The sequence below is a fragment of the Benincasa hispida genome, chromosome 7 (genome assembly GCF_027475165.1).
Source record: "Benincasa hispida cultivar pf3 chromosome 7, pf3_genome.v1.1, whole genome shotgun sequence".
Classification (NCBI taxonomy): Eukaryota; Viridiplantae; Streptophyta; class Magnoliopsida; order Cucurbitales; family Cucurbitaceae; genus Benincasa; species Benincasa hispida.
The window spans coordinates 40,688,972-40,716,783 of NC_143484.1; the positions used below are offsets into that span (position 1 = coordinate 40,688,972).

Here is a 27,812-nt window from a genome sequence, read left to right on the forward strand (position 1 = left end):
TAAGTTTCTTATGGAAAGTTAGGTACCGGGATCAAGAAGTTGAGATTGATAACACCAGTGGCTGGTTTCAATTCCACTGCAGGTGGTTATGGCTGCATTGTTATCCTGAACAAATCAAACAAAATATACAAGTAAAAAAGTGATCATATCTGATTATATAAATGATCGTTTAAGATTTTCTGCACAATTGTTTAAAAATATCACACGATCGTTTAAGATTTTCTAAAAAATCGTTTGGAGAATCTTAAACGATTGTTTAGGATTATCCAAATGATGGGTTTAGGATTTTCCAAACAATCGCTTAGGATTTTCCAGGCAATCGTTTATGATTATATACATACATATCCCATTTAGTTGTTTTGAGGACTTATTTTGCGTATTTGACGATTCATCCTGCCCCCTCTTATCCTTCTCTTGGTTAGAGTATGAATCGGTCTACGTGATTTGAGCTTTATCGCATGATGCTTAGTTACATGCTGATCTTGCTCACCAACATGGGGTTCATCGGACGGAGGGTGTTTTTGCTCCCTAACAGGTGGTTATGGTCATGAGTTCCTTCATTGTTATCCTGAACAAATCAAACAAAATATACAAGTAAAAAAGTGATCATATCTGATTATATAAATGATCGTTTAAGATTTTCTGCACAATTGTTTAAAAATATCACACGATCGTTTAAGATTTTCTAAAAAATCGTTTGGAGAATCTTAAACGATTGTTTAGGATTATCCAAATGATGGGTTTAGGATTTTCCAAACAATCGCTTAGGATTTTCCAGGCAATCGTTTATGATTATATACATACATATCCCATTTAGTTGTTTTGAGGACTTATTTTGCGTATTTGACGATTCATCCTGCCCCCTCTTATCCTTCTCTTGGTTAGAGTATGAATCGGTCTACGTGATTTGAGCTTTATCGCATGATGCTTAGTTACATGCTGATCTTGCTCACCAACATGGGGTTCATCGGACGGAGGGTGTTTTTGCTCCCTAACATGCTGATCAAACCTATCATGCCCTCCGAAGGACTCATTATTATTATTACCATCATCATGAGTCCCTTTCATTATTACACTCATTATTATTATCGTCATGAGTTCCTTCATTGTTATCCTGAACAAATCAAACAAAATATACAAGTAAAAAAGTGATCATATCTGATTATATAAATGATCGTTTAAGATTTTCTACACAATTGTTTAAAAATATCACACGATCGTTTAAGATTTTCTAAAAAATCGTTTGGAGAATCTTAAACGATTGTTTAGAATTATCCAAATGATGGGTTTAGGATTTTCCAAACAATCGCTTAGGATTTTCCAGGCAATCGTTTATGATTATATACATACATATCCCATTTAGTTGTTTTGAGGACTTATTTTGCGTATTTGACGATTCATCCTGCCCCCTCTTATCCTTCTCTTGGTTAGAGTATGAATCGGTCTACGTGATTTGAGCTTTATCGCATGATGCTTAGTTACATGCTGATCTTGCTCACCAACATGGGGTTCATCGGACGGAGGGTGTTTTTGCTCCCTAACATGTTGATCAAACCCATCGTGCCCTCCGAAGGACTCATGGGTCTCAAGAAAGTGATCATGTCTCTCAACCTCCTCAATCTTTCTTCTTTCCACATCATGGATCACATCGAGTCTTTCCAACCGATACTCTTTGTACATTATCACCTCTGCGCTCGGTACAAGTCTTGTCAAAACACTATGCTGTACATAAGCAAATGAATAAGTCAGAATGCATGAAACTATGATATATGCCAATAATTACTAAGCAATCGGTTACTTACTTTTTTTGGGTTGAAACGCATTCTTACTCAAGGATTTATAAGATGGAGCACGAGAACAAGTTCATCTAAGAATTCTAGGAATTGCAGCGTTGCTGACTTTGGTGGCTATGAACTTACTTGACGTAGATAAAATTTCGTAAGCCCAAACTTATAATATGGGAGCTTTGTTACACAAACATAACGCCCAAATTAAAGTGAAATGGAAACGAAAGCACATACCTAGAATACAAGTGCAAATCCCTTTATAATGAGGCACAAATAGCATTTTCTACTTATTTGACGTAGATAAAATTTTGTAAGTCCAAACCTATAATATGGGAGCTTTGTTACACAAACATAGCACACAAATTAAAGTGAAATGGAAATGAAAGCACATACCTAGAATACAAGTGCAAATCCCTTTATAATGAGGCACAAATAACATTTTCTACTTTCTTTGACTCGTGTGCCTCCTTCCCGCGCACGATAATCTTCATACTATTCAATGTATGTTTGGAAAAGACGGACGACCAGTCATAATGTCTAAAGACTTCAGGGTCATCGACAATCCCAAATGTTTTCACATCAAATTGGGTTTTCTTGTCTTTTCCAATCATCACTGTTTTTTTATGAATAATGCCAATGCAAGCTTGACGACATCTTCATCGTTTGTAAAAGTGAACTTCTCGAATGCATTCTCCACATCCTTGCAAGAACTATCCTTATCATTTAGGTCATTCGGTCCAAGAATAAGTTGTCATAGTCTCTTACCACTTGTTTGTCTTTCTATTATTTCCTTGGTCGGCCACAACTCAGTTATCAAATTAAAATCGTCTTGAGAGAATGTTACCCTATTCCCCAGTATGTTGAATGATATAACGCCTAGGTTCGCATCCGTTACTTCCCTCAACAAAAAATGATGAAAAAGTTGCCCATTAAATACAAGATCTACGTCGAACAGTGGACCAAAGTTAGTTGTCCTAAACATTCTCATCTGCTCTTCTGTCAACTTATTCTTAATAACCGACGCAGTTTTGTGGACTTGACAAGAAACTGTAGCAGGAAAATATTTCTTAGCAGGGACAACCAACTTAGCAATCTGTAACAAACGCATACATTACCACAATAAGTAAATGATCGCCTAAAACAACTAAATGATTGCATAATAAAAACTAAACGATAGCACAATAAAAACTAAACGGTCGCACAATAAAAACTAAACAATCCCATAACAAAAAAACTAAGCGATCGGATAACAAGCAACCAAACGATTTCGTAACAAATAACTGAACGATTTCATTACAAATACCTAAACGATTGTGTAACAAACAGCTAAATGATTGCGTAACAAATACCTAAATGATTGCATTACAAACAACTAAACGGTCGCATTACAAAGAACTAAGCGATCACGTAAACAAAACTAAACGATTGCTTATGTTTCTCTAACCGATTGTTTAAAGAATACTAAACGCTTGCCTAGGATTATCTAAACAATCTCTTAAGAACGAATACACAATTATTTAACAAAAGTTGAGAGGTTGTTTAACAAAAGGTAGGCGCGAACCTTTGCGAACCCTAAACGACCAACGAGAACCCTAAACGAATATCAACATGTATTTAAGGGGAAGAGTCACAAATCTTTTAGAGATCGACGACGGTGGAAAATGTGTATAAGTGACTGGCGAGAAGGTGGCCAGACGCTCGATGGAGAGGGGAGATGACGAGGCAAAACGAGAGAAATGAGAGCCAAAATCGCACAGTGAGAGATGTAAGTGAAAAAGTGGGGTGAACGATCCTTCGTAAAGCGGTCTAAAGAGTTTTTTAAATTGGGGGTAAAATTGGTATTTCACATGGACAAAATGTCAGTCGTAGATAAGGTTTGGGAATAGGTCATTCATAGAAAAGTTTTTGAGATTTGGATTATTTTCTAAAATTTTTCGCTTAGAAGAGATGGTGAGTTGTAGATTGAAAATGCAAGAAGAAGAATAAGACAATAATATAATTGAAATTGAAGACGCCAAAATGAGCATACCATAACTAGCAGATCATATGTGTTAGTCTTTGTGGTGGAAATGAAAGAATTTTTCCAATAATAAATACTAAAACAAGAAAGTTTTGTTTATTAGATGAAGAATAAGAGCTATGTTTGGAAGATTGATTTTGATAGTGTTAAAAGTGATTAGCACTAAAAGTTCATGGGAAACAACCTAGCGGCCCATACCAAAGTTTGAAGATCCACTCAATCATATATCATCTCAAAAAGCTTGTAAAATAATGATCCAATAATGTAATTATACTAATACAAAAACATATCCTAAAAAATTCAACATCCCTAGTAGGTTTCTTCCTCTCTATTTACTGTTAGTTGCTTCATGAAACAAAGTCTGCCACAGGCCACAATCTCAAGAGAAAAGCAAAGGCCTTTTTTAAAGGGGAGAATGTCAATTCTGTTCCAAAATTGGAGTGCATAGAGACCCCTTTTTGTGACTACACAACACAACTATTCAACTTTTTTACAAATGGGAATTTTCAAGGTGCCTTTTTTGGGCTCACTTTTGAACAAGAATTCTTTGCAATTTTATGAATAAAAAGTTTTTGTTATTATCCTAAAGAAAAACAAAAAGTGGCAGGTGATAAGAAAGGTTTTTGGATTGTAATGCCTTGAAAGCACTAGCACAATAGATATCAAAAGCACCCCACCAGACAGAATTTTGAAAGAAAAGAGGGAAAAATAGCCTAAAACAGAACATATCCAAGTGCCTAATAATCCATCAATGAAATCAGACATACAAACTTTATAAGCAGTGCCAAATCCATCATCATATATTGTCTCATTCTAGGTTAATTGATGGTTAGTTTTTCCTCCACAGATGAATTGATCTAAAGTAACAGCCCTTTCGAAATCCAAAGAAGAAATGAGCTCCTGCTTACCTTTTGAGGTGACATGTCTCTTGTTGGATAAAAAAAAACTAGATTAGGATATATAACATAAGTTGAAAATAAAATCAGAAGAACAGAACTTTCTGAAATAATCTACCTATACTTCACTTCGATTATACAACAATCCTTCAAGAGGCTTAGTTTCCGGTAAAACCCACATGCAAATCCCCTCAAAACCAAACAAAATAACTTTTGGTTTTACAGAAAAAGTCAGAGTGGAAAAGATCATATGTATTAGTGAAAAGAACAACCCTTCTTGGGTTGGTACTATCCTTTTAGTCTAACAAGTTTGCAACCACTCTCTCCCATTTAATAAGGAAGATTTACTAATGTAATAAACTTAAAAAACCAACATGATATACTCATCTTCTTGTTCATTAAAATAGGAACATGGTCAGAAGAAAAATTTAGTAAAGGTTACCAATCTTACTGCATTGCTTGTGCTGTTACTTTATGCTATCTTTACTTTGTGTAGCATGCTTTGATGAGCCTGGATAATCATTCACACACAGCTTAAAAGTCCAAATCAATTGAAAAAAAGAGGAAAAGATCATAATAATGTCATTTGGGCATTTCAACAAACACCTATGCAGCACAATGAAAATTTGGATTGAGGTTACAGCTGTGTGGAGAATTTTGAAAGGAAATGAATATGTTTACGAGATGATTACACAGTAGATTAACAAGTCAACGAAAAACGACATCACAGATCTAATTTTGGCATAGGATTCCCAGACAGAATTTGGATCGAAATCTCAAATGGTTCAAATAAGTTATGATTATGTTGCAATAGAAATTATATATATAAGTTTTCGAGCTTACAAATCTCAGCAGAGAACAAATGGCAGAGCAAAACAGAAGGCTGCAAGTTCTTGCTTACCTCTTTTTGGGTCTCTTTGTATCTTGTCAATGTGTTCATTCGCATGGCTTCATGGTTCAAGCGGCTGAATCCAGAGAAGCGAACTTGGGGAGAAGAATCATGTTTGACGATACAGTGAGTGGATTCTTTCTGCGTTTTTTTTAACATTCAATTATCTTCAAAATCTTGTTGTTTTTCTTACGAATTGAAATTGTTATTGAGATATGAAGAGGAAAGAAGAAGTGAGAGAGAGCAGTCGGAAGAATCCTTCAGGGCCGAACCCGATTGGGAATCGACACCCACCGTCAATCCATGGCTGAAAATTTGTAAGATTTTCGTTTGTGAAGATGAAGAATGTTGAAATTTCATGGGGTTTTATATATAAATTTAGAATGTTGAAATTTCATGGGGTTTTATATATAAATTTTGGCAGTGGTGGGGAAGTGTTTTTCCTTTGCATTGGATTTTCTTATTTGAATTTTTTTCTTCTCCAACAAACATCATATTTGGTGGGAAGATTCCAATAGTATAGAATTATATGAATTTATTATATTTTATAGATTTTTTTTAAAATTATATTTTAAAGATATTTTTACTAAGTTTATTGATTTTTTATTTTGTCCCAATTCTCTTTGCAATGTAAAACTAAAAAAAGACCCTTTAAAAAAAAAAAATCGTTCAAGAACTAGCGAGAACTACAACCCTTACTCAAAAGAGGTGAGGAAAATCAATCTGAGATCATTCGAAAATTTCAACAACTTCTTGAACTAGAAGAAGAAAAAGATACAAAATGACCCATAGTTACCACAAAATATTGTAGCATGAGCCGAACGGTGGGTTAACTCATTGCAGAATGTGAACACCAAACAAAAAACACCACCTGAGTCGACACGACCAGAGCCCCAATCTTCTCAACAAATCCCGACATCTCTAACAAATCCTGAATGTTGTGAGTAATCACACTAATGATGTCTAAGCAATCTGACTTCACAATAATAGAGGATGAGAGCTACCAAACCTCTAATTACAGTAAAGACATCAAGAATCTTAATAGGTCATTTTACTAGAACTCTCTCGCAATTAGAATTAAAAAAAAAACACTTTTAATTTTGTTTTAGTGTTAAATTTGCCTACAATCAACATCTCAAAACTCGCGAAAATTAGGACATAAATTAATTATACACAAAATAAAAGAAATAGAAATCTAAGCAATGAAAATGTTTCAATTAAAGGTATAACATTAAGTACCTTTGAAAGTTTAATGAACTATATTTTGACCCAAAAAAAAAAAAAAAAAAAAACTAAACTAAACTAAAATCAATGATAGCCTTGAATTCAGATTTATCTATTAAATACAATTAGGGTTGTGCACCCGATATATATATATATATATATAAAAGTGAACTAAGTTGATAGGAAAAAAAGTATAGTACTACAACAGTACATACATTACGTAATATTTGTCAATCATTTGATGATATATTATTTTATTTTATAGGACCAACACAATTTTGAAATATTTCTTTTATGACATTCAATGGATTGAAGTTATATGAAAATTTGTCCTCACTTTTATAATGGAAAGTTTTCAATATTGTTAGGCATAAAATTTTCTATGCTATTTCAATTTATTGTTCACCACATCAACCTACTTTTAAAAAGAGAGTGGAGACTACTAACATTAGTACGGTGTTGATTAATATTTATAGAAATAAATATTTGAAAAAAATGACCATGTTACTCTCTTAATACTACAAATTTTTCCTATTGTAATACTATAAAATTTTCCACTAGTTGCCTTTTATTTCGACTAGTTAACCGTTGGAGTAGTCAAAAAGTGACTATCACTCGTTTAGTGGACCAATTTATTAAAAAGAGAAAAAAAGCTAAGATGTCGTTGGATAACTATTTAGATCCTATTTGATACTAATGTTGTTTTTAGTTTTCTTTCTAAAATTTATACTTGTTTTCTTCCAATTTCTTTATTATAATTTTCACATTTTTTAAATAAATATATGAATTCTTAGAGAAATTTTAAGAACAAAAATAAATTTCTAATACATTGATTTGGTTTTTTGAAAATATTGGTAGAAAATGGATAACCAAACAAAGAAAATTAAAGGTTGAGGTAGTGTTTATAAGCTTAATTTTCAAAAACTAAAAGCCGAAAACTAAGACCCTGATGGATAATGGTTTTATTTATTTTTTGAAATTTATTCTTACTTTCTCATAAATTTCATACTATGGTTTTCACATTTCAAGAATAAACATTTGAATTCTTAATCATATTTTAAAAGCGAAAAAAGTTTTTTAAAGCTGCCTCTTTCAATTGTTCTAAATTTGCATTTGATTTTAAAAACATTGTTAAAATATAGACAACAAAACATATAAATCAAATGATGGAAGTGATATTAATAGACTTAAATTTCAAAAGATAAAAATCCCAAAACTAAAGCCATGTTTAGTAACTAATGGTGTTTGCAATTTTCTTAAGCAAATATTTGTATTTTTTGGTCATATTCTAAAAACAAAAACAAAATTTTAAGAATGAAGACTTTATTTCATGAGATTTCGTTTTTCATTTTCTACTTCTGAAATTTATGCTTGTTTTCTATTCGTTTCTCAATCATGAATTTAATTTTTGCCAAAGGAACACTTACATTCCTACTTTTTTTTAAAAAATGTTTTTGAAAACTATTTTATTTTAGTTTTCAAAATTTTGACTTTTTTGATGACATTAGTAGAAAGTGGATAATAAGATCTAAAAACTTATTTGTAGAAATAATGTCTATAAATTTATTTTTAAAAACAAAAAATCAAATAGTATCAAAGGAGACAATGTTTTGTTTTGTTTTTTTTTTTTTTCAAACTCAGTTTAAATTTTAAAAACAAATGACCCAACAAAGTAGTACTAGTAGTAATGTTTATAAGCTTTAAAAAAACTAAATGGTTATCGATGAAACTTTAGCCTTTATCACTAATAAACATATGTTAAAAACACCTTTTTATCCCTGAACTTCCATCGAAATAAAAATTTATTCCATGAACTTTAATTTATAACAACTTAGTTTATATGTTTTCAACATTTGTAATAATTTAGTCCCTAGTCTTTAAAACGGAACGATTTAGTCTATAAACTTTAAAATTTGTAATAATTTAGCCTACACTGAAATAAATCTCATGAAAATTTAGTGTAAGTTATTACCTACCAATCTAGTCTTTATAGTTCGTAAACAAATTTGATCCCTAATAAATTTATCAATATACATGCGTGTATAAGAAATTTTATTAATTAAATTTTAATATTTTTAGAACATGAATTAAATCATTATAAAATGCAAAAGTGTAGAGACTAAATTGTTGATACACATTTAAAAAGTAAATTATTATTTTCACAAAAATACACGATGAACCTCATAAACATATGAGGTTTTACATAGACTTTTAGAAGACAAAGCCCATTTTCACTAGGTGTGCAGTCCAAGTCGAGGCCCAATTTGGATTTTCGCCACTTAAAAAAAACGAAAATTTTGGGTTAGTTTGTTCATATTTAAAAATGTTTCTAAAAAAATTAATTTTTTATTAAATTTTTTTTTGATAAAAAGTATTTAAAACACAATTCAAAAGCATTTAAAAAGATATTTTAAGTAATTGCTAAAACACTTCAAATTTTTCTAAAATAATTTATTTTCAAAATTAAACTAAACACACATTATCTGATACTATAAAAGTGTTGATTTTTATGTGCGGTATTTTAAGAAAATTAACATACTACTAAGTAATCTAATATCTTTCTAATATTTTAATTTGTTAGGTTTAGTTTTTATTTGATTCATAAGTTTGAAAATATCATATTATCCTTAAGTTTTGAGTTAATCTGCCTTTTGTCATTAAATTTCAAATATTATATTTTTACTCTTGAGCTTTGAATTTAATTTTCATTTAATTTTTGAATTATAATATTTTTACACTTCTATCCTATAATGATTGCTAATAATCATTTTTGGTCCTAACATTATAATTAATTAATTTAAAATAATTATGTAGTGAAGTTTAAAAATTAATTTTAATAAAGATGAAAATAAGTGATAAATAATTAAGTATATATTTTTATTTTTTAAAATTAATTAATAAACATTAATATTAGGATTTTTAACTAAAACCAATGCTAAAAGTGGAAATATTTAAAGATGAAACTAACAAACCGCAAAACTAGGGAGTAAAATGTAATATTTTGTGACATCCATTTCCCTCTTATCCCACGTTTCGACTTCCGATTTCCATCACTTTCAGCTTCTCCCTAATTTTATTTCATCTCTCTCCCTCCTTAGGCAGCCACCCTCCCCTCTCACATTTTCTTCCTCTTCTTCACGATTCTCCACTTTTTCTTCCTTCGTCTGCTCCATTTGTGCGTTCAGTAGCACACCGCTGGCAGTTTGTTTCCGCTGCTAGCCGAAGAGGCGCCCAACCGCAGATCTGTCGCTGTTCAGTCGTGGGAGGTCGATGTCGTCTCAATTGCTAGCCGTGAGGTGAGTTTTTTCACTCTTTCTCTTCTCCAACCTATCTCTCTCTCTCATAGCTCTCAGATGTACAATCCCAACAGCCATTACGTCGCGCGTCTGTCGTAGCTCGCCTCTGCTGTGCTCCGCCTTTAGTCACCAGCCATCCGATTTTTGTCAGATTTTGTAACTGCTCTGTTTTTTTAGTTTCGAGTTGTTGTGGGGGTGGGTTTTGATAACCCATTAAGTAGTCATGCAAGATTGTGTTTACCCATGGTGTTTGAAGGTTAGGTTGTGCTTTCTGAAGTGTTTCGAAGTGCTGTCCAGCAGACGTTGAGGTTTCAACGAGCTTTTGGTAAGTGTTTTAAGGGTTCTAATGATTCTCGCGAATGGGTCGAGCGGGTATCTTTCATTTTCTTGTTTGATTGTCCCCATCTTCCTTCCCTTTTCAATTTTTTGATGATTTTTTCCATGCTTCCCATGGTTTTTCTTGTTATCGATTGTGGCTGAGCTGTTCGAATCACTTAGGAATGTAATGTGGTTCTTGATTCTTATTTTTCTTCTTATTATTGCTATTTTGTGTATTGGGATTTGTTTGTTTGTTTGATTTTTGTGGAGATGTGGCTGAAATGAATGGATGATTTGATGATTTAGTCAATGAATTTCAAGATGATTTTGAATTCTTGTTAGATTGTTTTGACTGGGAATTGGGGTTGATTATTGTGTAGTTGATTAAGTGGAGGGATATTTTATTCCTTTGCAACTATTTGGGTGTTTTGTATTGTGGGATAATTGAATTCACTAGTGGCCAGACCTTTTGTGTCAATGTTTGCTAGCACTTATGGAAGAAAGTCTACAATGCCTTGTTTTTTATTCTTCTTTCACAGTTTTCTTATGACTGCTACATTATTTTATTATCATATGGATTACTACTGAAGACGAGCATATGGTTTTGTATAACAATATGGCATAGTTTTGGAAATCATCCATGTGATCGTGGAAATATTTTCATAATGTTAAAAAATAAGCACTCTAAATATTCATGAAAATTTGACATTAAGAAATTAAAATACGGATGTTTGTATCTCTGAGATTTTTCTGTGCGAAGGAAGCTTAGAGCTTAAATCACTTGATGAATATTTGTTGGTAAAACTTGTGTATAATGCTAATTGCAGCTTACAGCTACTTTGTGCCTTGAAGAGACTTTAAAATGAGTGATTTCTTGTTGCGTGATTTTCGGAATATGCTCAGTTTTTGCATCGGTAGCCTTGGTGTTTATAAGAAGTATAATACTGAGTATGTTTACAATGAATTTTCATTCCCATGGAAGCTTAGGTTAGGTCATGCTTGTTTTCGTTTTGATTTGTGGCATGATGATCTATCCATCCATGGGAACATCTTCATTGTTTTTCTATGTTTGATCTATGTAAATGTTGCTAAGCCTACACTTTTTTTTCCTTTTTGCTCATTTGCCTTTTCCCATCACCTTCGGTTTATGCTGAATGGAAGCATTTGTTTGGATATTCTGCAAAATCAATGGAGCCCCATCTATGATGTAGCAGCTATCCTTACCTGTATTCACCTTCAGTTTATCAATCTTAGGGGTGGAAACGGTTCAGTTCGGTTTGGTGGTCAAACCGAACCAAACCGATTTTTTTAAAATGTGAAACCGAACGAACTGCATATATGCTTTATTCATATATGCGGTTTGGTTCGGTTTTGTAAAACTCTTAGGTTTGAGAAAGAATTAGAATGCTTTATTCATTCACCAAAGATATGAATATATACAAGTGTACAAAGCATAGAAAAGGAAAATATCACAAAATATTGACAAGAATGGAAAATCCTAATATAGAATTATAACACTCCCCTCAAGTTGGAGCATATATGTTAATCATGCCCAACTTGTTACATAGATAATCTATACGTCTTCCATCCAATGTTTTCGTGAAGATATCTCCTAATTGTTCTCCAGTCTTCACATATCCTATAGACACCAACCCTTGTTGAATTTTCTCACGTACAAAATGGCAATCAACTTCAATATGTTTAGTCCTTTGATGAAATACTGGATTAGACGCAATATGAAGTGCTGCTTGATTATCACACCACAACTTTGTCGGTGTGGTGATTTCAAATCCCAACTCAACAAGAAGTTCATATATCCAAATCAATTCACACACAGATTATGCCATTGCTCTATATTCTGATTCTGCACTTGAACGTGACACCACATTTTGCTTCTAACTCTTCCAAGAAATCAAATTACCACCAACAAAAACACAATACCCTGAGGTTGATCTTCTGTCTTCTTTAGATCCTGCCCAATCAGCGTCTGAGAAACATTCAATATTAGTATGACCATAATCCTTATATTATAAACCATGCCCGGGAGTAGCCTTCAAATAACAAAGAATCTGTTCCAATATAGGCCAATGATCAACTGTAGGGCATGACATGTACTGATTCACAATACTTATTGAATAGGCTATTTCGGATCGAGTCACTGTAAGGTAATTAAATTTTCCCACAAACCTCTTATATCTTTCAGGATCTTTTAGCAATTCTCCATCTTTTGTGAGCTGTAAGTTGGGCATCATTGGGGTACTACATGGCTTAGTCCCTAGCTTTCTTGTTTCAGTCAACAAGTCAAGTACATATTTTCTCTGTGATAATAAAATTCCTTTCTTGCTTCTTATTTCCTCAATTCCTAAGAAGTATTTCAACATGCCCAAATCTTTTGTATGGAATTGATTATGAAGAAAGGTCTTTAGAGACTGGATACCTGAAACATCATCACCAGTAATCACAATATCATCCACATATACAACTAACAAGATGACACCACCCTCAGATCTCTTAAAAAAGACTGAATGATCTGACCTACTCTTCTGCATTCCAAAGCTTTCAATCACCTGACTAAATTTACCAAACCAAGCTCGTGGGCTCTGCTTTAATCCATACAAGGATTTACGAAGGTGACATACCGTTCCATTCTCCCTCTGAGCAACAAACCCTGATGGTTGCTCCATATACCTCTTCTTGAAGATCACCATGAAGAAATGCATTTTTAATATCAAGCTGATGTAAAGGCCAATGATTGATTGAAGCTAATGAAATAAACATCCTTACAGATGCCATGTTTGCTACAGGAGAAAAAGTATCAGCATAGTCAATGCCATAAGTTTGTGCGTAGCCTTTCGCTACGAGGCGTGCTTTTAACCGAGCAACAGAACCATCAAGATTGACTTTAACTGCAAACACCCATTTGCAACCAATAGCCTTCTTTCCTGCAGAAAGAGAAACTAAATCCCAAGTACAATTATCATCTAAGGCAATCATCTCCTCCACCATTGCGGCACACGAACCAGGATGAGACAAAGTCTCATGAACAATTTTTGGGATGGATACAGACTCTAAGGATGCAATGAATGAACATGTGGAAGGTGACAAATGGTTATATGAAACAAAAGAGGAAATAGGATGAGCACAAGTACGTTTACCTTTACGAAGAGCAATAGGAAGATCATCACCCGTTTTTGGATCCAATGACGAAGAAGACTCTGGTACAGGACATGGAACTCGAGGAGGTTGTCGTCGAGTATAGACCTTAACGATGGGAGGAGGAGATGAATCAGGAAGAGGATCGAAAGGAGAAATAATTGTGTAGACAAGGAAATCATCCTATAATTCCTTATGCTCCCCTTGACTCTTATTCGAAGAGAAAGACGGTGATGAAAAAAATGGGGTATGTTAAAAAACGTGATATCAGGAGAGACTAAATATTTATTAAGACTAGGACAATAACACCGATACCCCTTTTGGACACGGGAATAACCAAGAAAAATACATTTTAAGGACTTTGGATCCAACTTGGTATGCTGAGGCGAACATCCCGAACAAAGCAGGTACAACCAAATATTCTGGGTTGAATGGGAAACAAATGTTGCTTAGGGCATAAAGTACGAAAAGGTATCTCACCCTTAAGAATGGAAGAGGGCATGCGATTGATTAAGAAACAAGCTGTGGAAATAGCATCAGCCCAAAAGGATTTTGGAACATGCATCTGAAACATCAAAGCTCTGGCTGTCTCAAGGAGATGACGATTCTTTCGTTCTGCAACCCCATTTCGAGATGGAGTATCAACACAAGAAGATTGATGAAGAATGCCATGGGTATCTAAATAAGACTTGAGTGTATGAGAAAAATATTCCTTAGCATTATCACTCCGTAGGATTTTAAGAATACCACTAAACTGAGTTTGAATTTCGACATGGAAGTTACGAAAATGAGAAAGTAACTCAGAACGAATTTTCATTAGATATAACCACGTAACACGAGAATAGTCATCGACAAATGTAACAAAATATCTAAACCCCCATTTGAACTCAACAGGACAGGGACCCCAAACATCAGAATGGACCAATTCAAAAGGAGTACTAGCTCGTTTATTGACTCAAGGATACAAACTCAAACGATGAAATTTAGCAAATTGACATGACTCATAATCGAAAGAAGACAAATGTTGAAGTTATGGACGAAGACTCTTCAACACAGAGATAGACGGATGATCCAAACGACAATGCTCTTCAAAGGGAGACGATACGCTAGAGCATGTGATGGCCGTAGGTGTTTGTGGTTCAAAGATGTAAAGACCTCCAACTTCCCGCCCTTTACCAATAGTCTGTTTCGTCGTAAGATCCTGAAATAAGCAATAACAAGGAAAAAAGGAGACACAACAATGCAGATCACGAGTGAGTTTACTGACCGAAATCAAATTAAATGAGAAATTTGGTAAATTTAAAACTGATGACAAAGAAATTGATTCAGTGAGATGGACGGTTCCTGATCCTAAACAGGAGTGGAGGTTCCATCAGCTATAGTGACATTAGGTGAAGAGGTAGATGTACAAAGGGTAGGGAATAAACTGGGGTTACTTGACATATTCTGTAGCGCCAGAGTCAATGACCCATTTTGACGTGGAGGAAAGAAGGCATTTAGAAATGTTACCTGTCTATGCGATGGTCGTAATGGGAGTAGAAGATGATGCCCTCAATGACTCTTGATATTGCTGAAATTTAGCAAACTCCCCTGCAGAAATCGTAATTGACTTGTCAAGATTATCAAGAGTAGAGCCGACATATGCAGAAGGTAATGACATCCTCTGACCCTTATTCAACAATCTTCTGCATTCACGTTTCGTATGGCCAGGTTTATGACAATAATAGCAAACAACACCTCCTGGATTTGATCTCCATGAATTGTAGTTGGATCCATTCAACTTGTGTTCAGTTACTTTTGACACCATAGGAACAATCTTAGACAGTACTGGTTTCTTATCAGCCATTACCTCAAAAAAGTAGACACCGGACAACAAAGAATCAAACCTTAATTTACCGAAGAGATGTCTACACAAGCAATGAGTATATCTATATATCCCAAACAAACACACCACCAAGAAGAACCAACAACACTGAGGAAACCTCAATGAAGACGGACGAAAAAACGGCGGCGCACGTGCCTACATGCCCTGACGCGTGGACGGACAGCAGGCTGGAACAGGCGGCGCGTGAGCCTCACGTGCTGGTTAGATGGCAACCAGGGGGATTTTGTAGCTCGGCGGCTGGGCTTCTCTTTGGAATGGGCGGTGTCGAAAAAACAGTTTTTTTTTTCTTTTTCTTTTTTCCGGACGGACGGCGGACGGCTAACGACGGCGAACGAACCGAAGACGGCGACTGTGAGTAAACTCACCTCTCCACAAAACCCTAAACGTATCACAAATGGGTTCTAAATTCTCAAACCCTAAGGTTCACAAAAACCCTACGTTTATTTAGAGAGCTCTGATACTATGTAAAACTCTTAGGTTTGAGAAAGAATCTGAATGCTTTATTTATTCACCAAAGATATGAATATATACAAAGTGTACAAAGCATAGAAAAGGAAAATATCACTAAAGGAAAATATCACAAAATATATACCAGAATGGAAAATCCTAATATAGAATTATAACAGGTTTCAAATTCGGTTTTGGCATTTTTAAAAAATCCATGTTATATATATATTTTTAATTAAAAACGATTCGGTTTTAAATTCAGTTTTGTTCTTTAAATTAAAAACGGTTCGGTTTTAAATTCGGTTTTACTATTTTTTTCAATAAATAAATATATATTAGCTAAAAACGATTCGATTCGGTTTCAAATTTGGTTTTCGAAAGTGAAACCAAACCGAACCAAATTAATTCAGTTTCAAAATTTCTTCAAATCGGATCGAACCGCATTTTTCAGTTTCACTGAGTTTTCGGTTCGGTTTGGTTTTTAGAAACGGTTCGATTTTTGCGGTTTGAATGACCACCTTTCAATCTATGATGTAGCATCTCATTTTCTATTTTATCTGAAATTATTTGAAAAATTCCTTTTGGAGCTTCTTTGACAAACAATTGCTAGTGCAGGTTATCCAGGCTTCAAGCATTCAAGCAAGTGAAGAGAACCAAAATTTAGACAATTGGGTTAGGAACATTGAGTATGGACTTCGAAGGAATCTTGAATCATAAAATGAAAGGATTCTATAGAAGGTAATTTGGTAGCATGTGAGAGTTTAAGACCTATGGATGGAAATGAAAAAGATAAAAATTGTTGGGTTGAAAATGTTGGACCTGTATTGAATATTTTATGGTACTCTAGTGAAATATGTTAATTAGAAAAGGTGTTATTGGCTACCCGATGAAATAACATGTAATTGGAAAAGATGTTAATACTCTTCTCCTTTTGTTCGTAGATTTCAAGGAGTTGAGGATAACATCTGACGAGGTTCTCACTTTGGAGATACCTAAGAGTATTGTGGTGTTTTGAGGAGAGTGTTGTCTCTCTTTCTTATTATTACATATACTTTGTGTTTTATGATTAAAGATCATAATTCGTTTTTTGTTATTAAGTATATTGTGCTCAAATAAGTTTTAGTCATGAAGTTGTTAGTGTTGTAATATTGGAAGTATTTACATAGAATTGTAATTTTGGAATCATTCATATAAATGTTAGTTTAGTAATGTTGTAGACATAAATTGTGAATATATATTTTTGTTTATATGGTTGACAAAATTAGAAATGTGTGCGTTATTTATTTGGTTGATGAGTATTGTTTGGTTTATATAATCAATATGATTATTGGACCTAAAAAAATGAGCAATTATATAGATAATTTCTAACAATACATTTTTTTTTTTTTTAAAAAAAAACCATATACAAACTTGACAAATAAAACATATCAAGTATTCCTCAAGGTATCAAGATGAAATTACATTTAACAAGTAAAAACTATCAAATTATGAAAATCTTGATTCATATAAAGAATTTAGATACTTGATACTTAAAATAAGTCAACAGATCTCATATATTTGACTTATAACATATCAAGTAAATTATAGCTTGACACGTTTAGCCAATAAAAAAAATTTCTCCTATTCTTGACACGGGATTACTTGACGTTTTTAAAAACATCAAGTAACATTGATACTTGATTGCGAAAAAACATCAAATAATACAATTTTTGTAGTAGCATATGGACCAAATGAAAATTAAACCCAAAATTCAATGGTAAAAGTGTCAACAATTTGAAATTTAAGGACTAAATGAAAACTAAATCCAAAATTTAGGGATGGAAATGTGTTTTTTTTTCCTTAAAAGAAAAAATAACTAATATTGAGTTTGTTTTAAGATAATTAAAATTTTAAAATAAAGTGGATTTTCTTTAAAAGAACAAAGATGTTTTTAGTACAATCTATGTGGTTGATTTGAACTACAGACTTCTTGATCGCTAATACATATTAGATGTCATATGAGTTATATTCACTTTTATAAGATTGATTATGCCATTATAACAAATTTATTTTAAAAATTATTACTTCAATCCACCATATTTTTGTTATTGGTATGAAACAACATTTTTAGTTCACAATTTTATACATTGATAGGGAGGTGAATAAAGTCCCCCCATCCTATTGGATGAAAAAATTATTTAATATAATAAATCGTCAAAATATAGTGATCTTTTTATAGTTTCTTTTTCATATATCTAACAATATAAAATTATTAATCACATTGTGACAGCTTCCTAAATTTAGACTTGAAAAAGAAAGTTTTAAGAAAAATATTAAATTCACACATATACTACCAAACAAATACTTTTATCTCTTTAAAAAAAAAAAAAAATCCAAAGACTTGCTTCATTACATTTATGTTATTTTTTTCTAATTAAAAAAAGACTTCATCAAAACATGTAAACATATAAACATTATATTACCAAATTTTAGGCCACATGGGATAGAGATTTGAACATGATTGTATTTGGTTTAACCCTACACATTGCTTGATTAGATATTCTTAAAAAGTGACATATTCTAACAACTTTGTAAATACTACAAACTCATGTAGCATTATTTCATAGTATATTTAAACTTCAAGACTATGAAAGTGACATTATTTTCTTTTGATATTATAATGTTTTATAGGGTGTCTTGTCAAATTGAATTTAAATTTGAATATGGTTTAAATTTTGGGTATGGTAGAATAGTGTATAACTGTAGAATGGTGAGGAGTATTGAGTACCAAATAGCCATAGAGAGACAGAATATGGACCAAAATGGGGTGCAAAAGCTGCCAAAGTAACCCCTTTTCCTTTCCAGCTAGCTATTATTTCCTCTTTATCTGGATTGCCCTTTTTGTAATTTCACAAAATAATATATCAACAATAATAACAAGCAAAAAAAAAAAAAAAAAAAAAAAAAAAAAAAAAAGAAAACAAAAAACGAAAAGAAAACTTTAATTTTGAGGTTAAAGAAACAATTATGTATATAGAATTTATTTATGTATTATATTTAGTAAACTTTAAATGCTGATGATTTAGTCTTTAAATTTGGAGTATGTAAATTTAAAATCGGTAAAGATTTTAATCTCTAAACTTTAGAATGGATTTATTGTTTTTATAATTTTAGATTCATAACGATTTGATCCTTATCCTTACTATTCTTAGAGTAAAATGTAAAATTGGTTTGACTTGACAACCATTTAAATTCTACCTTATCCATTTTTGTGCTTTATCATATGATGATACTAGAGTACGATATGTAATAAAATGTTTCCAAAATTAAATAAGTTAGAAACTAAATAATTAGCTAAGGACTAAATTGTTATCTCAATGATGATAAAGTAAAATTTTGTCCTTTATATTTTTAACTTATATATATTGGCTAAAGTTAATATTATTTTTTAATAAGAGAGATATTTTATTGGGGTATGAAATTTATTAAAAATGGGCAAAAAAGAAAGAAAGAAAAAAAAGCCAACCGAAGGAGTTACAAAAGATTTCATCCGAGCTATGACTAAAGTTTATTAGATGTTTTTATGTTAGTAAAGAATGAAAAAAAAAACCCAAAAAAACTGAACAAATTATGGATTATGCAATATTCTATTTTTGACATTTTACAAACATTCAAAACTACTTTAAGGAATAGAAATCTATTAAGATATTCAAAACGAAAATTAGAAATCAACATCGTTATATCGTTCTAGACTTCTCATTCTAACACCTATTTTAGGTCTCAATTTCCATTTTAAAGTGGTAAAAGATTTATATCCAAATATAATTTTGAAATATATATATGAAAGTTTTGAGATAAATATTGTAATCATTGAAAGAATAGTATCATTTCAATTTAGCCTTTATTTTAATTACATTGGCTCAACAAGTCACATTGATAAAACTATGATTTTTTTTTCTTGAAAATTTGAAAAACATAATTTTAATTGCTAATTAACTTAAGCATACTCAATGATTAAAATATCTTTATTTCCTTTAAGAGATCCTTGGCCTTTACATTGTGTTGTAATAATTTTAAAAAATAATTTTAATTGAAAATTCGAATGAGGCGGAAGCTAATCGTTATTATATATAGAATTATTTTCAAATATTAAAAAATAAACTAAAATATTTATAAATATAACAAAATGTGAATATGTATCAGTAGTGATAGACACTTTATATATTATTATCATTTATAAGTGGTAGACACTAGTAGATTGTAATATTTTGCTATATTTGAAAATATTTTCAACAGTTTTACATTTAAACCAATTTTCCTGAACTTGACATTTTGTTGATAGATCGTGACATTCTACAGCTAATTATATTTTAGGGCAAATATCAATTTAATCCCGAACGTTGGAGGTTGTACCAATTTAAACCTTAAACTAATAGTGTATAATTTAAACCTAAACTTTCATAAATATATCAATTTAGACTCTGAACTTTCATGATTGCATCAATTTAAATCTTAAACTTTTATAAGTATATCTAAATAAAATTTAATGGGGGATTTAAATTGATATATTTATGAAACTTTAAGGTTTATATTGTTAAACTTATGAAATTTCAGAGTTTAAATTGATACAATAATTTATTTAGGGTTTGAATCGATACAACTTCAAAATTCAGAGTGTAAATTGATATTTATCCTACATTTTTAGTGCTACATCTGCTACATTCAATAAAGTATATTGAATTTCCACAACTTCTGCAGGTCATATAGTTGCAAAATAATTTGTTAAATTGGATTTAGAGAAAACTAATTTTAGTAAAAAGGTGTTTGAAAAGTTTAGAATTTTGAAGTCTTGTTAAAAAAAAAAAAAATCCATGGGAGTTTATCTCAATTTTCTAAGAAAAGTTATGAGAAAATTCTTCCTCTACTTCCCTTCTATTATTTCAAGAAACGGTTTCCATAAACCGAATCCTCGTTAGAACATCATTTATAATATCATATAGATAAATTGATATAACAACCAATGTATAAAAATAATTACATAAACTCTTATGTGACCAAAGAAATGGAGGGTTCCCAAAGCCTTGAGCCCATTTCAAGTTCATCATGCCAACGAACCCCAAATAAAAAAGTCTCCCACATGGTCTAGTCAAGGCAGGGGTCATTAACCACTAAAAGAAGAAACTCAAGGCCTACCGAGTCATCGAAGGGCAAGTCGTTAAACTTACCTTGACCGCTATAAATTAGGTCGACTCATGTAACATTATGAATTCTTCAGGTAATTTGTATTAAATTATCTTAAAATATTTAAGCGTTATTTTGATAAGTTTGGACTACAAAACTTAATTTGAGAGACAAGATAATTAATTTAAAAGATATTTGTAAAGAGTTAAAATTTTAATTCAATTTAAGGAAAATTTGGATTAATTATTTCAGTTCAATTTAAAAGTTTGGACTTAAAGGTATAAAGCAAAGTGTTATTTGTTTGGGTTGAAAGATTATTTTAGAGTATCTGGATTAAATCCATATCCTTATTGTGATAAGGAGATCCAAGTTAGAAAAATTTGAACAAATAAAAGTCGTTTGGAGTTTAAAAGTATGAAAATTGGCAAAGGAGAATTCTACAAGATGGAAATTCTTAATGAGAGAGATAAGACTTATGGAGGAGTTAAGTAAACTATACTTTAGTAAAGAGATTATGTTCCATTTGGAAAGTGGAAAAAAAAAAGAGGTGTCTTGAATTTAGTGGTTTTATCAAAGATAAATGTGAAGGAGAGAAAAGTATCCAAGAAAGTTTACTCTTTTGGAAAGAGAAAGAAATTTAATGTGTTCAAAACTCCTAGTTAAGTATGGTTTTGAGGCATGATATGAGGGGTTACAAGGTATTTGTTTTGTTGTAAAAGAAGAATATCTCATTATCATGTGGAATTTTGGGACAATATGTGTTGGAAAAAAAGATAGCTTACATAGGTGATTGGGTATGGAACTTTGTCTTAACACAAGAATCTGTTATCGAAATAAAAGATTGAGAAGTGATAAGCTAAAATAGAGTTACTAGTAATAGTAGATATTCAAGAACTATTGACATGATATGTTGAGGCTTCATTAATTAAGAGGTAAATCATTGAGGGCATTAGTAAGATTCAAGGGATTTTGACTTTGTGTGCAAGTTGAAAACATGAACTAGCAAGACCATCAATTTGATTGAAAAAGGAAAATAATCCAGCTCGAGGTAGACAAAAGTAGTATATGCACAAAAGTAAGTAAGTTGGATCTTCCAAGATCACCATTGGCATAAGGGATAGACTTACTAATAAAGTTGAGTTGATAATAAGAAGTTGCTATAAGTGGGTTTGGAGCATTACAAGATAGTATGTTTTCTCTTGCATGGGCAATGAGTTAACTAGCTCTAGAGAGTACGGGTAATTCAAGCTAGAACTTATGAATCAAGAAGGTTTTATTTTAAAAGCTAACTACAGGGATCGATTACGGTTATTATGAAGTTATGGAAATGTGTTATCAATTGACTAATGCTTTAGCATCTAGGAACTTCAAAACCACATTTTCGGAGGGAATTCTAGACTCGTTTGCAGCAGGGTATAAGTAATTATATGTGATTGTTTTAAGGCTAAAGAATAACATGAGGATTGGCTCAAGCAAGTTTTATAACCCGTGATAGTATAAAGCCCCATGATGAGTTTCTCATGAATGTGAGACTTAATTAGACAGAGTTATTCTCAGACATGTAGACATTAAGAAGGACATCACAGTCGGCACTTCCAGAGTAGAAGCAGTTTTCAGTCGTCTAGATTTGTTTTGTTACGTATCTTCAGATGACGCATTATATAGTATACTAGTTTCTTCACCACATGTATGAAGATTTTCCTGTGACAGTATGGTAGGTTCAGATATATGATTTTAGTGGATAAGAGTTTCTTGAGCTCACGCCAGTTTTCACAATTCTCAACGTGAACATATTAAAGTGTTGTTGATTTTTCAGCATTTAAGTTTCATAGTTATATATGGAAGGGGTTGTCACACCTTTTTTGATACTAGTTTCAGTTACATCAAATGGCGACCCACGTTATACATCCATTTTTGGAAAAGTCTCCCAGAAGGTGTTGGATATCCAGCCAGAATTTATTATAACTTTTCACTCCTAGACTGATGGTCAAACAGAGCATTTGAACTAAAAAATGGAAAATATGTTATGTGCTTGTGGGTGAGAGTTTTCGAGGAGTTGGGACTCCCATTTGCATCTCATGAAGTTTGCTTATATTAATAATCACCAAACTAGTATTGGCATGGCACCATTTGAGGTCCTATATGGGAAGAGTTGCATGTCTCCTGTATGTTGGGATGAGGTTGGTGAACGGAAGTTACTAGGACCCGAGTTAGTGTAGATAATAAATGAGGCAATACAGAAGATCCGAGCACGTATGCAAACAACTCATAGCAAACAGAAAAGTTACGTCGATGTTAGGCGTAAATACCTAGTGTTTGAAACTGGTGACAAGGTGTTTTTGAAAGTTACACGTATGAAAGGCATTATGAGGTTTGGTAGAAAGGGAAAACTAAGTCCATGATTTATTGGGCCTTTTGAGATATTGAAATGTACTGGTGCTGTAGTTTATCGGTTGGCGTTCCATCGTCTTTCTCTACAATTCACAATGTTTTTCATGTCTCGATGTTGAAGAAGTATGTGACAGATCCATCCTATCTGGTGGACTTCAAACTATTATAGTTGAATGACAACCTAAGTTATGAGGAGAAACCTGTTCAAATTCTTGCCAGGGAGGTGAAGACTTTAAGCAATAAGGAGGTAGCACTAGTGAAAGTTTTATGGCAAAATCACCAGCTTGAGGAGGAAACATGAGAACGAGAGGTTGAGGTGAGAGTCCAATACCTAGAGATTATCCAGGAATGAATTTTCGAGGACAAAAATTTCTTAAGGAGGGAAGAATGTAACATTTCAAATTTTTTAGGTAATTTATATTAAATTATCTTAAAATATTTGAGCGTTATTTTGATAAATTTGGGCTAAAAGTTTAATTCAGAGACAAGATAATTAAATCAAAAGATATTGTTAAAGAATTGAAATTTTAATTCCATTTAAGGAAAAATTAGATTAATTTATTTTTGGAAAAGTGTGTTTTTAAATTGATTAAATATTTGGAAGGATGTTATTTATCTCAAATATTGGATTGTATGTTCTATTTAATTTTAGTTTGGATCCAAAATTAAATTAATTGGAGAAGTTAATTGGTTTGAGATCAATTTGATAAGAGATTTGGAAATAAAGAAAAGGAAAAGAATTAGGATTTTGGAAATTAAAATGAATTTGAAATTTAAGAAGGAAAGGAGAAATTGCGGTTCTAACTTTTATCCTCTTTAATTTTGGAGTTTGGATCCAAATTAGAGAAGTTAATTAATTTAAATTGAGTTAAGAGAAATTTGGATTTAATTTAAATTAATTAGATGATGGATTTTCTAATTAATTAAAATAAGAATTTCCAATTAGAGAAAATGTCTTATTTAAAAAAGAAATCTAATCTAACTACTACTTCAAGTTATGAAATTCCAAATAATTTAGGATTAGGAGTATTTTTCCTCCATAAAGACAATCATCCACTTCATTCCAAAGGGAGGTCAATTAGAGAGAAAAATCCCTGTTACTTTCATATTTTTTTTAATCGTTTGCCGTTGTGCGTCCGGTGGTCACCGCCGCTCGTTGGATTTTTATTTGGTGAGTTGTTAATGATTTTTCTTTGGAGTTCTTGATTGGCTCTTTAGTACACACTGAATTTTGGGTCAAACTTGATTTACCTATGAGATTTGGAGCATCGATTCACGTTTTTGAAAGTCGTTAATTGGTGAGTATTAAGACTATGGAACTCTTTGGATTAGTTATAAATGTTGGAAATTGTATTTTAAATCCTAAATTATGGTTTATGTATAGATTTTGAATCTTTGAGCAAAGTTTGGAATAAATTTGGAGTAAACAAAATGTTTGAGACACCAATTCAAGTTTTTGTTGGATTAATTTTTGAAGTTCAATTCGAGGTAAGTAATCTTACTACTAGAACCGCCTTTATGTTAGGTGATAAATTTAAGAATAATTTTGAGGATTCTAAGACTGTTTGCATTGAGATGCATGAGGAAAAATAAGCTTATCTTAATTATGCTTTGAAGCATGGATTAAATTTTTTATATGATTTGCTAGAAGAATAATGAGCATGATGATATGTAGTTGCATGATTATGAGACTTTATTTTATGATACATGTTATTTATGATAGTGATAGTTACCCCCTACCCGTAGTTAGATATCCTCTAGAGGTTTGTGTTTCCTTCGGGATTCACCAGAGGTGGTAATCTCCTTCGCTATTTCACCAGAGGTTTGTGTTTCCTTCGAGATTCACTAGAGGTGATGGTCTCCTTTGGGATTTCATCTTGTTGCCATGGAATTATTCAATTTGGAAATTAATGTCAGGAATTAATTTCTTTTTGAGAAGGAAAGGAATTTAATAGTATAAAGTGGAATAAGGAAAAAAATAAAATATAGTTTATTTGATTTATTTATTATTATTATTATTATAAACCCCCCCAAATTCCCTTCTCCCTCATGCGCGACCAAACCCCTTCCGATTTTTATTTTTTCTCCAACTGTCGTCCTTCTCGTCGCCGACCTTGACCGCCAGCCCAAATTCGAGCAATGACTAGCCCAGATCTAACTTCGACCTCTTCGCGTCTCAGCCGTTCGCGTCGCCCAGATCCAACTTCGGCCTCCCACGCCGAAGTCGCGAGTCCTTCCGCTGCTCGACTTGTTGTGCCAACGCCTGCACCAGCTGCGACCTCGAGCGTTCCCCCTTTTCTCTTCAGCTTATCGCCGACCGGAGCCTCCACCAGTCAGCCACATTTGTCCAGCGCCGCCCAGCCCCTGCCATTGTTGTAGTTGCCGTCAGATTTGTTCTGGGTAAGTTTTCTATTGTTGGGTTTCGCCGAATCTCGTGGATGTGGGTAAGTTGGTGATTCTTTTCTCAATTAGAACTATTGGCCATGGTGTTTTGCTTCATTATTTTTTTTTGACACGTCTTCAGTTGGATTTTGAAGTCGAGTTTTGGAGAAGCTTGAAAGTCAAAGGGGCGCCGTCAAGGAAGGTGGAAGTAGTTTCGCCATTGGGTAAGCTCTTGGCCATTTCAATTTTGGTAATCATTGTGGGTTCGGGTTGTGTGGTTTGGGTATTTTGTTTTTAGGTTTGAGTTTTCACAGTTACTGTTGGTCTGGAATTTAATGGTTGTATTCGTATGTTAGGGTCGTTACTCCAAGTTACTGTCACTATTTGGTTTTCTGATTTTATTTGTGGACTTTCGATTAAGGTAATTAATCTTATTACTGAAACTGCCCACGGGCCAGACACTAGATGTAGTTAGTATGATAGATGAATAGTATGACAGAATGATGGCATGATGGACTGATAGTTTAGTATAACTGATGTATGTTCTTGATTGAGGATCTGAAAGATTTATTTGTGCACATAGATACTTGAATGTTAGCATGAGATGATATTTGATTCCATGAGGTTGTATGTGATCTGTGGATATTAAGGCATATACGTATGTTGTAGAGCCATGATGTTAAGGCATATATGTATGTCATAGAACCATATTATGATAATTATGATGTCGAGACTATAATAGTGATTTTATTGATTAGTTAGAATGGCCACTAGATATTGTGTTTCCTTCGAGATTCACTATATTTGTGTTTCCTTCGGAATTCACCAGATTTGTGTTTCCTTCGGGATTCACCAGATTGTGTTTCCTTCGGGATTCACCAGAGTGTGTTTCCTTCGGGATTCACCAGAGTGTGTTTCCTTCGGGATTCACCAGATTGTGTCTCCTTCGGGATTCACCAGTTTGTGTCTCCTTCGGGATTCACCAGATATTATGTTTCCTTCGGGATTCACCAAAGGTAGTGGACATATTTAGCCACAGTAGGATAGAAATTAGTTTTTCATATATGTATGTGTCTCATGAGAACTAGGACAGTTTATATGTTCCACCAGAGGTAGGCATCTAGAGGACATAGATGTCTAACCTGACCCCAGTAGTGGGGTTACTTACTGAGTATTTTATATTCATTCTTTCTCATGTTGTTGTTTCAGGTAAAGGTAGAGATGCACCGACGATGGACAAGCAGAATTCGTGATCGAGCCACTGGGACTAGTTTTATGCTTCCGCTCATGAGACTTAGATTTTCTTTCATGTTTTGCTAAATTTTTAGTTTTGATGTTTGAAACCTATTATTAATAATTGTTTCTCAGACTTATTTATGTATTTATGATTTATGGGTACCCTATTGTTATTTTTAAAATTCGCATTTAATAAAGAACTTTGAACTTACCTTATTTATTTAGCATTTATTTCACCATAAAAGAGTGTCGTTTTAAGTTCCATGCATGCATGTATTTAGTAACGGCCTAACTTAAGTCCTAGGAGGTCGGATCGTTATAGTGTTTCCTTCGGGACTCACCAAATGTTAGTGATCTCCTTCGGGACTTCTCCAGAAGTTATGATCTCCTATGGAATTTTACCAAAAGTTTGTGGATATATCTCACCTACGGCAGGACGGGTTCAATTATCGACTAGATGGTCATCTCATGGAAAGTAGAGGTTTATGAATGTCCCACTAGAGAGTGGCATCTAGAGGACATAGATGCTTAGCCTGACCCTGGTAGTGGGGTTACTTACTGATTATTTTATCCTCATCCTTTCTTATGTTATGTTTTTCAGATAAATGCAAGGACATACCGGCAAATGACAGAAGGAATCCGTGATCGTGCCATTGGGACCAGAGAGATGTTTCCGCTTATGTTTTCATGTTTTAGTGTTTTAAATTCGAGTCTTAATGTTTAAACTT

At 32.8% G+C, this 27,812-nt stretch overlaps 4 long non-coding RNA genes across 7 annotated transcripts; 3 read left to right on the forward strand and 1 right to left on the reverse strand.

Annotated features, from left to right (window-relative positions):
* Positions 1–1,135: 1,135 nt before the first annotated feature.
* LOC120081311 (uncharacterized) lies at positions 1,136–5,818 on the reverse strand. 4 transcript variants are annotated; one of them, XR_016530918.1, is made up of 4 exons: positions 5,605–5,818; positions 5,155–5,214; positions 2,181–2,880; positions 1,136–2,109 (listed from the first exon to the last, which is right to left on the reverse strand). It is a non-coding gene; the product is annotated as an uncharacterized LOC120081311 (long non-coding RNA). The 4 variants fall into 4 exon arrangements; XR_005482783.2 differs by having other exon boundaries at positions 1,136–1,722; positions 1,803–2,880; XR_016530917.1 differs by having other exon boundaries at positions 1,136–2,880.
* LOC150035162 (uncharacterized) lies at positions 5,223–6,143 on the forward strand. Its single transcript, XR_016530920.1, has 2 exons — positions 5,223–5,718; positions 5,814–6,143. It is a non-coding gene; the product is annotated as an uncharacterized LOC150035162 (long non-coding RNA).
* Positions 6,144–9,799: 3,656 nt separating this feature from the next.
* LOC120081539 (uncharacterized) lies at positions 9,800–17,176 on the forward strand. Its single transcript, XR_005482875.2, has 4 exons — positions 9,800–10,112; positions 10,187–10,437; positions 16,531–16,653; positions 16,857–17,176. It is a non-coding gene; the product is annotated as an uncharacterized LOC120081539 (long non-coding RNA).
* Positions 17,177–25,515: 8,339 nt separating this feature from the next.
* Positions 25,516–27,300, forward strand: LOC120081957 (uncharacterized). Its single transcript, XR_005482995.2, has 3 exons — positions 25,516–25,866; positions 25,991–26,072; positions 27,058–27,300. It is a non-coding gene; the product is annotated as an uncharacterized LOC120081957 (long non-coding RNA).
* The last annotated feature ends 512 nt before the right edge of the window (positions 27,301–27,812 follow it).